This window comes from Schistocerca piceifrons, chromosome 3 (genome assembly GCF_021461385.2).
Source record: "Schistocerca piceifrons isolate TAMUIC-IGC-003096 chromosome 3, iqSchPice1.1, whole genome shotgun sequence".
Lineage (NCBI taxonomy): Eukaryota > Metazoa > Arthropoda > Insecta > Orthoptera > Acrididae > Schistocerca > Schistocerca piceifrons.
In genome coordinates this window covers 744805416-744818098 of record NC_060140.1, presented here as the reverse complement: position 1 = coordinate 744818098, position 12683 = coordinate 744805416, and the positions used below count along the sequence as shown (strand labels likewise).

Sequence of the window (12683 nt, the reverse complement as noted above, 5' to 3'; positions counted from 1 at the left end):
TCTCCGGGGTAAGTTCTGAATGCGTACCTCCAATTGAGCTACGTTCGTAATTGGCGCACTGAGCACAATATCTTTCAGATAACCCTTCAGCCAGAAGTCACACCGATTAAGATCAGGTGACCTGGACAGCGAGACTATAGGGAAATGACTGCTGATAATTTTAGCATTTTGGAAATGCCTCTGCAGTAGCCGCTTCGCTGGCAGTGCAATGTGCGGAGGAGCGCCATCTTGCATAAAAATGATCCTACCCACACACCCACGCTGTTGAAAGGTTGGAATGTCGTTGGTGCGCAAAAGACTCTCATAGCGTATACTAGCGGCGGTGCAGATAACAGGACCCGCAGGACTCATCACGAAAAAATACGGCCCTACGATAAACGGTGCCGTCAACCTGTACCACAGAGGCATCTTTGCAGAATGATGTGGTACCGTTTGATGTGCGTGTGGATTTTCCTTTGCCCATATTCTGCAATTCTGCCTGTAGACATGTCCTTGGAGATAGGTTTCGTCTGTCCACAGAATTTTCCATGGCCATTCATTTTTCACTTACACGCGGGCAATAAATTCCAGAGCGAACGTGTGTCTTGCTGGCAGGTCAGCAGGAAGCGACGCCTGAACATGGGTGATTTTGTATGGATAGCAATGCAGGATGCTTCGCAGGATTTTACGCATCATACTCGCAGGCATATAGCTAACACTTGGTTTAAGAATCATGAAAGAAGGTTGTATAAATGGAAGAACCCTAGAGATACTAAAAGGTACCAGATAGATTATATAATGGTAATACAGAGATTTAGGAACCAGGTTTTAAATTGTAAGACATTTCCAGGGGCAGATGTGGACTCTGGCCACAATCTATTTGTTATGACCTGTAGATTAAAACTGAAGAAACTGCAAAAAGGTGGGAATTTAAGGAGATGGGATCTGGATAAACTGAAAGAACCAGAGGTTGTACAGAGTTTCAGGGAGAGCATAAGGGAGCAATTGACAGGAATGGGGGAAAGAAATACAGTAGAAGAAGAATGGGTAGCTTTGAGGGATGAAATAGTGAAGGCAGAAGAGGATCAAGTAGGTAAAAAGACGAGGGCTAGTAGAAATCCTTGGGTAACAGAAATATTGAATGTAACTGATGAAAGGAGAAAATATAAAAATGCAGTAAATGAAGCAGGCAAAAAGGAATACAAACGTCTCAAAAATGAGATCGATAGGAAGTGCAAAATGGCTAAGCAGGGATGGCTAGAGGACAAATGTAAGGATGTAGAGGCTTATCTCACTAGGGGTAAGATAGATACTGCCTACAGGAAAATTAAAGAGACCTTTGGAGATAAGAGAACCACTTGTATGAACATCAAGAGCTCAGATGGAAACCCAGTTCTAAGCAAAGGAGGGAAAGCAGATAGGTGGAAGGAGTATATAGAGGGTCTATACAAGGGCGATGTACTTGAGAACAATGTTATGGGAATGGAAGAGGATGTAGATGAAGATGAAATGGGAGATACGATACTGCGTGAAGAATTTGACAGAGCACTGAAAGACCTGAGTCGAAACAAGGCCCCCGGAGTAGACAACATTCCGTTGGAACTACTGACGGCCTTGGGAGAGCCAGTCCTGACAAAACTCTACCATCTGGTGAGCAAGATGTTTGAAACAGGCGAGATACCCTCAGACTTCAAGAAGAATATAATAATTCCAATCCCAAAGAAAGCAGGTGTTGACAGATGTGAAAATTACCGAACAAGTTTAATAAGCCACAGCTGCAAAATACTAACACGAATTATTTACAGACGAATGGAAAAACTAGTAGAAGCCGACCTTAGGGAAGATCAGTTTGGATTCCGTAGAAATACTGTAACACGTGAGGCAATACTGACCTTACGACTTATCTTAGAAAAAAGATTAAGGTAAGGCAAACCTACGTTTCTAGCATTTGTAGACTTAGAGAAAGCTTTTGACAATGTTGACTGGAATACTCTCTTTCAAATTTTAAAGGTGGTAGGGGTAAAATACAGGGAGCGAAAGGCTATTTACAATTTGTACAGAAACCAGATGGCAGTTATAAGGGTCGAGGGACATGAAAGGAAAGCAGTGGTTGGGAAGGGAGTGAGACAGGGTTGTAGCCTATCCCCGATCTTATTCAATCTGTATATTGAGCAAGCAATAAAGGAAACAAAAGAAAAGTTCGGAGTAGGTATTAAAATCCACGGAGAAGAAATAAAAACTTTGAGGTTCGCCGATGACATTGTAATTCTGTCAGAGACAGCAAAGGACTTGGAAGAGCAGTTGAATGGAATGGACAGTGTCTTGAAAGGAGGATATAAGATGAACATCAACAAAAGCAAAACGAGGATAATGGAATGTAGTCGAATTAAATCGGGTGATGCTGAGGGAATTAGTTTAGGAAATGAGACACTTAAAGTAGTAAAGGAGTTTTGCTATTGGGGAGCAAAATAACTGATGATGATCGAAGTAGAGAGGATATAAAATGTAGACTGGAAATGGCAAGGAAAGCGTTTCTGAAGAAGAGCAATTTGTTAACATCGAGTATAGATTTAAGTGTCAGGAAGTCATTTCTGAAAGTATTTTTATGGAGTGTAGCCATGTATGGAAGTGAAACATGGACGATAAATAGTTTGGACAAGAAGAGAATAGAAGCTTTCGAAATGTGGTGCTACAGAAGAATGCTGAAGATTAGATGGGTTGATCACATAACTAATGAGGAAGTATTGAATAGGATTGGGGAGAGAAGAAGTTTGTGGCACAACTTGATCAGAAGAAGGGATCGGTTGGTAGGACATGTTCTGAGGCATCAAGGGATCACCAATCTAGTACTGGAGGGCAGCGTGGAGGGTAAAAATCATAGAGGGAGACCAAGAGATGAATACACTAAGCAGATTCAGAAGGATGTAGGTTGCAGTAGGTACTGGGAGATGAAGAAGCTTGCAGATGATAGAGGAGCATGGAAAGCTGCACCAAACCAGTCTCAGGACTGAAGACCACAACAACAACAACAACAACTCGCAGGCATATCCAACGCACGGGCAATTCCCCGTGCAATGGATGTTTGCATACCACCACTCGACCCTCTTGGGACGCAGTAACCAAGTCTTCGACGGAAGTTGGATCAGCTTTTTCCTCCATCTCTCACATTGCACATCAAAAGAACCAGCCTTTTCGAATTTGTCAAGACCCTTAGCAGACACCGGATATTTTTTAACTCTCTCGAAGGTTCAGGACTTCCCCAGGGCTACTGGCGCTCAGTCGTTCATGGAGACAGTAATGATGGGTGTCTTGGACGCAAACTGGAACAGCCATGTGCCAGAGGTTTGTGTGTCTGACGATTACAGCGCCATCTTTTGGTTAAATTTTCGTTTTTTTCCAAGAGCTTTCACCCTGCATTAATACTAAGCTGTCCAAATCTGACGTCATTCAGAGCAGTGGTTCTCCTTCTACAGTGTTTTGAAATTGGAGCTTTAGTTATGGATACCATGTGCTTTCAGTGGTATAGCACATCGATCACAGAGCTGAGTGCCTGAAGATAAAGTCGTCGTTTGCTTCGAGATCGATTGCAAGTAAATTCAAACAGTAAATACAGCTTAGTGGGTAAAATTAAGGGACCTGACAACTCAGGATTCAGCTAGTTCCTTTTAAAAATTCACCCTCGTGGGAATGACGTGAATGCTATGTGCACTTGAAATATTTGGAAAGAAATTCTCAATTTGTGGGATTTGTAGGTAAACCCAAGGGAAACTTCCGGAAAACCTGGGTCGGAGCCGGTAATTTCTTGTCCCAGACAAAAAATTACGTACAACGTAGCTCTCGGATGGTAAGGTAACTAAAAAAAACATTTTTAAAAATACGTTATTTTTAATCACGGTATGCTATGGCTACATTTAGTATTGTCAGATGCTCCAACATATTTACCGCTTTCTTTCGCTTAACCTGAATAGAATGACAATAGCAGTTTACTTACAGAGTTACATCCTCGTCCTTTTGGAGTACAGCATTTGCACTACGATGTACTTAAACTCCATAGATGTTCCTAACTCTTGGTTGAACGTATCTGACGTACACTATGGGCAGAAGCGCAGTGCGCGCCATTACTCTGTTCACATTATGGAACTCAATTTTAAAGTAACAGCATTATCAAATAAGTTATAAACATATTTATCATTATACCGGCCCTAAAGTATTTCCTGGATGAAGTAAGCTGATGTAATTTGTAGCTTAACTATGTAGCGGTGACCGAAGGTACTGTGTCCTGTGCGAAAACGGCTTCTACCAATTACTCGGATATTCAAATTTATGAAATAGAACAATTTCGATTTATTAAAACGAAAATCTGCTTTATAGATTGATAATACGAAGCGGAAACATTCAATGTTTTCATTTTGTCGCACATTCACACGCTCCGTATTGTGGGCTTCCGTTTATGTTTAATATGTCATCGTTTACTGCTACACTCGAACGCAGAATCTGGCCTTTCGAGCACAATACTCATACTGGCTAAGCTATCCAGGCACGATTTACGAACCTTTCTTATAGCTTCAGTTCTGCTGGTGCTGTGAGGTGGTTGTGGTTGTACTTTGCGTACCCTTGAGATGCAAAATTAAAGCTCCTGTGATCGGAAAACGTATTGGAGCTCCCTACGCAATCATGCGAAATTACTTTTGAAAGGTAATGAACAGTCACGCAACTGATAATTTCTTATTAAGTCTGAATTTAACAGGGGTATGCCCACTTTTGAAAGCTAATGGTCGTGCATAAAATGGACAGGTCAACCACCACTGACAGCACATTTCGGTTAAGGGGGACAGCTAATTATTAAATGGAAATGCACGCTTTTAAAACATGCTATTTGTTTCTCTTAGCGAGCACTGAAGTAGGAAAATCTTCAACTAGACAACAATAAATGCAAGAGAAAAGAATAATTATGTTTAATTTTGATCTTGATACCAATTTTAGGATCGCGTAATGAAAACTGCCAACGGTCAATCAAAGAGCTTATCAGAAAGTACTAATGAAAAATGAGCTTGGAAGAACAAAAACCGTTCACAGATGCAAAATGCATCCCGCAAATCAAACAACTAAATGCGGTCATCAGTTACGAAAAGAATAACTCTGCAAAGTTAGCAAATACCACACGCCACGGGAAAGCATTGCTGGCAGAATCTCACCAAATAACTTCAAGCGCATGGCTGCATGCGCGCCGGCTGTGGGCAGTTGTTAATCGCGTATCGTCAGCAGTTCTGTATGTTTTAGTTTGTGCACCTCGCGTCCGACTGATACGGCAGAAACTGTTCATTAGAGATATTGGTACGGCTAATGCCACTTTTATCATGTTAGCTCTACTGTTCATTTAAACAGTTCTCTTCGATGTTCGGCGTTCCTGCCTGGAGAAAACAGGTTTTGGCTCACTGTCATTTCTGACAAACACTGTGTTCGCTGAACGCCGTCGTCGGTTTGTAAACTGTTATGCTCGATAAAGGTAACGCACGGGTACTTTCTGATTTCTTCTGTTGATTAATCTTCTCCAAAAATGTGTCCTCGATGAAAATGGAAGATCTCCTATTTTGCCTAAAACGCCGCTGAATAATTGTACCGGTGAATAACTGTACACATAAGAAGCCTGTAGTTTACTACGAAACTAACTAATCCAACTGCGGGCCTTCAAGAAAAATAAATTAAAAAACGAAAAAGCGAGCAAACGTCATCTAACATCAACTCTCAGATATTCTGTTTTACAGATCACACGTTTCTATTATTCTAATAATGACGACAGTATGTTGTTCGCCCTCATCTACTGGTTAAGTGATCTCTAGAACTCGCTGGTCAGCAGTCGCGTTCTTTGCTACCGCAAACAATTTCCAAGCGATTCAGCAACCCTAGTCGCAGACTTCCGCTTCCTCAGTAGTCAGCTAAAAGGGAAACACTTGCACGTCACTATCGGCTGACCTTGCGAGTGTTAACGGAGCGTTTACACAGGCCTCAGTTTCAGGCATTACGTGGCCACAGCTGTGTTTCTTATACATGGCCATATTGCGATATGGCTGCGCAGTACTGATTATAGAATAGGGTGTTGCAGCTAGTTGCCGGCTTACTGTCGAGATATTACCGGTGTTGTCCACCAAGGGCGAAGAATATTTCGTATTGCCGGGCCATAGTTTGGTGGGTGTCTTCTATTCCCTTCTCCGATACAAACGAAAGACTTCGTGGATTTATTAACAAACTTACTCAACTACAAGACATTATGCTCGCCTAAAGACCGGGAAAGTAAGAAGGAAACTTGCACCCTGGCTGATTGAAGAACTAAAACAGCTCTTAGAAATCTGCATATCTGGCATAATAATAGCGCCCCACACCGGAAAATCAAATTGATTACAAGTAGAAGCGGAACAGAGTCAGTCAGGCTGTGAGAAATGCAAAACTCGGGCATGCCCATACATTAACCGATAACAGAAATAGACCGGCTGTCCTATGGAAAAGCATTCGTGTTCTTGGTATAGCCACAGTAAAAGCTGCAGCTGATCTCATTGTTCCAAACAACTGAACCGGTACTTCGCTTTACCTACAGCCACAATGCAACCACAAACGAAACAGACTCATTGATCACTTCATTGGGGTAAATGGCTGTAGCCACGCAAAGTTCTGTCTAAAGCATGTTACTTGCAATGCCGTCAGAAATGCTAACATGACTGTCAGATCAAAATATAGGACACTGTGCCATCACAGCCCGAATGATGCTCATTATTGACCCACTGCTGCCCCGAGAATGTTTTAAGTATGAAGTCGCATAAGAAATGACAAAAGAAATATTTTTTGTGTGATACCGTTACAAATTAACAATTTTCGGTTTTTTCCCCGTAGGTGTCGTGTGAAACTGACTCTTTCCAAATTTCATGAGTTTAGACGAACGGGAATTACCGTATGGTTTTTAACGTGTGAGTTTGCGAGTATCAAAATGTATGACTTGAATGGCCGCATCGTATGATCGTTGGAAGCTTACGTTTACTACACCACCAAGAGACTTCATAACTCAGTACGTGACGAATTTCAATGAGATAGTCTATTGTTCCCGAGAAAAAAGTGTCTTAACAGATGGACAGACGGACAGGTGGATACCAAATGACAAAAAAAATATTTTTTCGTGTGAGATAATTAAAAATTAAAATTTTAGGAGGTTTTCCTTTAGTTGCACTGTGAAAGCTTGCTACGTAGTTGTCGAATTTCATGATTCCAGGGAAACGGAAAGTGCCCTATACAGGATGAGGCATTTAAATCTGTTTGTCGGAATACCTAGCAAAACATACACCGGATTAAACAAAGTGGTAATAAACGCTGTTCACCTCGATGAGCGACATCCACTAACATAATGCTCGACCCTCCTGCACCACCATCAGAGGCGTGAGGGAGGGAGTGATTTTGAAATCTTAAATAGAAACCCCAAATTTGTATTGAAGATTTGGATTTCCGTGAAGAAATATGTAACTATTGTATGAAACATTCCTTTCATGGTACATGGTGCTGTAGTCGGCACGCATGAAAATGGGGTGACAACTATTGAAAAACGGTAATATCTCACAAATACACAACAGATTAGGAAAATCGGAGTACATTATTTGACATTTGGGAAAATGCTATTATGTAACACCGCCTACCCTCCCGCAGTGTATTCTTAGACTACATTTAGCGTTGCCCAGGGACAACGACGTAGCCGCCCGCGGTGGCCGAGCGGCTCTAGGCGCTTCAGTCCAGAACCGCGTGACTGCTACGGTCGCAGGTTCGAATCCTGCCTCGGGCATGGATGTGTGTGACGTCCTTAGGTTAGTTAGGTTTAAGTAGTTCTAAGGTCTAGGGGACTGATGACCTCTGCTGTTAAGTCCCACAGTGCTCAGAGCCATTTGAACCATTTTGAACAACGACGTGGACGTAGTAGTAATGTGTTCCCTTCGGAGTGCTTGATTTTGGCGAGTTCCCTTACCTCTCACAATCTCGGGATGCCTCATTACTGAGAGTCCCCTTGCCTCTCACAAACGTTTCAGTGCAGCAAATGTTCGAAATGTTGTCTGTTGTTTCTAATGCACATTGCAACTCTGTATCTGAACGACAATCCGGCATATATTAGTGTCTCTTCGCTAATGTTTGCACATTCCTTGCGAATTCGCTGCTGCATGTCTTCGGATGTTGTTGGCACATCCATGCAAACTCTCTCTCTTAGCCATCCCCACAGGAAGAAACCGGCAGAAGTCAAATTGGGTGAACATGCGGACCACGTTTGAGGACTTTCTCGTCCAGTCCATCGACGCGGGTAGTTTCGATTCAGAACTTCTCGAGCTTGGGTGAATAATGCTCTGTGCATCCATAGTGTTGAAACCACATGTCGAGTCTTGTTCGAAGTGGAACATCGGCCGTTAGTATCGGTAAAACATTATCCACCATGTCGCTGTACATTTCACCAGTCAGATTACCTTCTATGCAGTATGGGCCAATTACCTGCGTACCTAGGTAACTGGCGTACGCAGGTGGACAACACTGCAAAATCGTCGTTGGAGGCGTAACATTCCTATCGGGGAACAGAGTAGCGTACCTTTGACCAGCTTCGTCAACATTTCTATGAGCTTGCGATAATGATAGCGACCCTCTCTGCAATAGTGAACATCGTGGAACAACTGCGACGTGTACAGTCCGAATCATTGAAGTAACATGCACAGTCTGACCGCGGACTGAGCGCGTGATCAAAGTCTGTGCTTCATTCGATGGTGGGAGGTGTCACATGCTGGCATCATCAAAAATATCAAAAAAGTACTTCAATTGTCCTAATCGGATGTGTATTTATTTGAGTTAGTACCGTTTTGCAGCAATTGTCTCCTCATTTCCATGTTCGCCGATTACAGCGCCATTTGTCATGAATCGAAAGAAATGTTTCATACAAAAGGAACATATTTTCCACGGACAATCCAAATGTGCAATAAAAAACAGGGGTTCCTATTTAAGATCTCCAAGTCCGCCCCCCCCCCTCCCCCCTCCTGCTCCGGGGGTGGTGCAGGGATAGAGCGTTATGTTAATGGATGTCCCTCTTCGAGGTGAACAACTTTCATTACCATTTATTTTTAATCCGATGTGTGTTTCGCCAAATATTCCGACAAACAGTTTTAAATGCCTCACCGTTTAGGTTCAAGTGAACATCCGCAAATGGGGAACATATTTATAGAATAAAAATCCGCTTCAGTTGCCAGTAATTTCTTAATTTATTACCGACTGTTTTCGAAACATAAAGACGAAATGACGCTTTATTCTTCGAAACCGAGCGTGGAATAAATTAAGAAATTACTGGCAGCTGAAGCGGATTTTATTTTACAGATTTCATGAGAGAGTTTGTATCAAAGTAAATGACGAAAATGGCCACATCCTTTTATTGCTTTGACTCAGAGGCTTCAAGTTTTCCACCACCAAGATACAGTAGATATTAGTACGTGGCTTAACTTTCAACTTAATACGCCTAGGCGTTCCTGAGAAAAAGGATTTTTAACATTCAGACAGACAGACAGCTGGGCAACGAAGTGATGCTATAAGGATTCCGTTTTTACCGGCAGAGTTACGGAACCCCAATTTTTTTCGCTCTGGAATGCAATTGCAGGAGAGCCGCATTCAATTCAACTAGCTCGCTTTCGTCCATTTCGCTGCAAAGGTGTAGTAAAAGAGACCGACAATGTGGCGGCATTTCGCGGGGCTACGATGTTGTCGGACAATACTGCCGTCTATATTGTCGGCAATATGCATTTTTTACGGTACGTTATGGATATTGAAAAGAGTGCAACGAAGATGCGAGGGATGTTAAATAAGGAATCAAAAGCTAAAAAGTAAAACTAAAAGGCGGAAAAAAGGCAAGTCAAGGTTACCGTAAAACGAAATTAAAGTTGGAGCTGCAACCGAGTACAAAGCGGTGCCTTTAAATTTCTCTCGTAGTGCGGTAGTTCGACTTACTGTGAGCATAAAAACTATTCGGGATACTTGGATGTTCTTAACAGTTGTGCAAAGCTTAGCTGATGTGCTAACAAGTGCAAAGCATATAGATTTCAGGCGTGATAATGGCTTTTTTTCTTTCGCGTATTACAAACAAATTTCAAATTTCGGCAACATATAAAGGTAAATCGCATACAACTGTCTATTCCTAGAAGGCAAAAAAAATGTGACAATCATTCTTTTCGAGACTAATTGCTTAAGAATATTAGTTGGGTTAAGTCAAACGAATATCCATTGGTACATGCTCTGAGGTATGAACTTATAGGCTTTAATGGGGTGCAGGAGCAAATTATGTATTTAAAAAGCATAATGCAGAAGTAGTTTTGAGACTGTAACGTAACTGGGACTGTAATGTAAAAATTAAAAATATGTCTTATAGAACCTTAAATTGATGGCAGTCACAGATAGCTGTGTATATCTGATATCCAATAAGTATTGGAATACTCGACAAAGAAGCTGATAATTGTTCATAACAAAGCAACTTTGTAACAACTAATGACGCGGCGTTTAAGAGAATATCACTGGCTATAGACGTTATGTAATTGGTTGGAATCAATGCCTGCGTCGACACACTCCGTAGCCTCTAGACTGAATTTTTAATCGCCAGTCAATGGATGTCTTAAACTTATTGAAAGATTTTTTTTGACAACCACCTATTTATTTTCACAGCCTTTTGGCATAAGTATATTGTCAGAAAACAGACTGAGTGAACATTTGTCGTCGTTGCGTGACTTTTCCTTGAATGACAACGTATATCAGAATTTAGGCGTAGCCATGTTTTTCTGCCGAAGTACTGAACACCCATACTTTTTGTTAGGAAATACAATGCATTTCCTGTAGCTCTGTATTACAATTCTGCCGCGCTGTAAATCTCCTATAACTTCAAGGATAATAATTTTTTTAGCTAACAAATACGTTTTTCCTGTGTGTTTGGTGTCCTTTGCAGTTCCCCAATGCAAATGAGAATGGTGAATTCGTAGCATCTGTAGCATAGACTCCCAATGTTGTTGAGAGACTTATCAGTTGTTAAGAATGGGATACTTTAAGCTTTGCCTAAAGATCTTCTCCCTTTCTTACTTGATGATATGTTGGTGAGAGCGTAGGACAGCAAGGTCTTTAGCTCCCGTCCCTTTCTTACAGTGACCATTCTTATAATTCCTTATGTTCTTAGTGCCTCGCTGTTCTGATTCACAGGAGATTGAAAGGTTCAGTCTCTTAACTAATATTATAATCCTTAGCTCTTGTTTGATGTACTACCGAGTGTATCATTGGGCGTGTTTATAAGAGGCCACATTCCATCACCTCCTAGTAAATTTTTTAGTGTTTTACAGTTAGAGAACATCTTATGTGGTTATCTGCAAGCAAACGGTAATTTCTGGTGTCACTTTAATAGAATCGTTAGAAAGTCCAGAATAGTTCTCCGCTCCACGTCACTGCCCACGGGAACTAGTTGTTAACTTCATGTTCGGTCACACCAAGGATGATAACAATGGTGAATTCGTAGCAATCTGTAGCATAGACTCCCATTGTTGTTGAGACACTTATCATTTGTTAAGAATGGGATAATTTAAGCGTTGCCTAAACTCTATTTAGGCTTTTGTGCTTAACGCAAGGAACGTCAACAATCCCAGTTTACTAATATATCCTCCACGTTTATGTTAGCAGAATAACTGGTTCCCCGAATGGCCTTCAGAGTCCAAATGTCTGTATCTCTAAACAAACAGCATAGCACTGTGAGCATATTTAGCCAGTGTTAGCCTATTGATGTGTTTCTGTGTATTTTCTAAACGAAAAACTTTAATGACCGAATATTTTTGATGTAGCAGAGAATTCTTAACATATCTTACTTTGCTTTATGCTGTATTCTATAATTTATGGTAATTCGAAAAGAAAAAAAAAGAATAACGGTTGTGTCTATATTTCACAAAAAGTGTTTGATAACTGAGCGTTGATATACGTACATAAGAATTTTGCTCTATACTGTTGACGGAAGAGTTGTGTTAACTTTTGCGGCAGACATGATCTTCCGCTCCGACTCAAATATAAACAGTTGAATGTTTTGCAGTCGCGTTTGCAAACAGACGTGACGCGCTGTAAGGTTACTGTACGGAACTATTCGTGCTCCTGATGGAGACAGACTGCATGCAATTAAGTGAGTTTCCAATGCTGTTGAAGTAAGTGAAAATGAAGTACCAACATCTGATAACGAAATACAGCAGGAGGCAAACAGCCGACTTCCATACACGCAAGTCTCGCCAAGACTTCGATTTCATCTTGCGTATGACGAATAAGACAGCTAGTGTACTGTGACAGGATTACTGGTTGCGAAAGAATGTAAGAAAAACTAGTTTCTTTATTTCACCGCCATCCTTGCCTGCTGTGCTATGCAATACAGTATTTCCGTTCCTTCAGTTTTCGACAGCACTTTAAAACTTCCGCAAGTTCTTTAAAGACGTTGTCCATCAATTCGGTGCCAGCAGTACAATATTGGTTTCGTCGTAAATCTTTTGGCACTTGTACGTCAGGGCACTTCAACGACCGTTTATTTGTTACGTTTCTTTAATCGGATGTTCAACGAATTTCTTCTCGGCGGTCTTTAGAATGTGCCCTGCACGCAATATGCAACACTGGTGTGGTGTGCGAAACGTTACCGGTTTCGTCAA

General features: G+C 41.4%; 1 protein-coding gene across 2 annotated transcripts in view; it reads right to left on the bottom strand.

Annotated features, from left to right (window-relative positions):
- Positions 1-12683, bottom strand: part of LOC124789364 (laccase-6-like) — a 389375-nt gene that overhangs the window by 295874 nt on the left and 80818 nt on the right. The window lies entirely within an intron of this gene.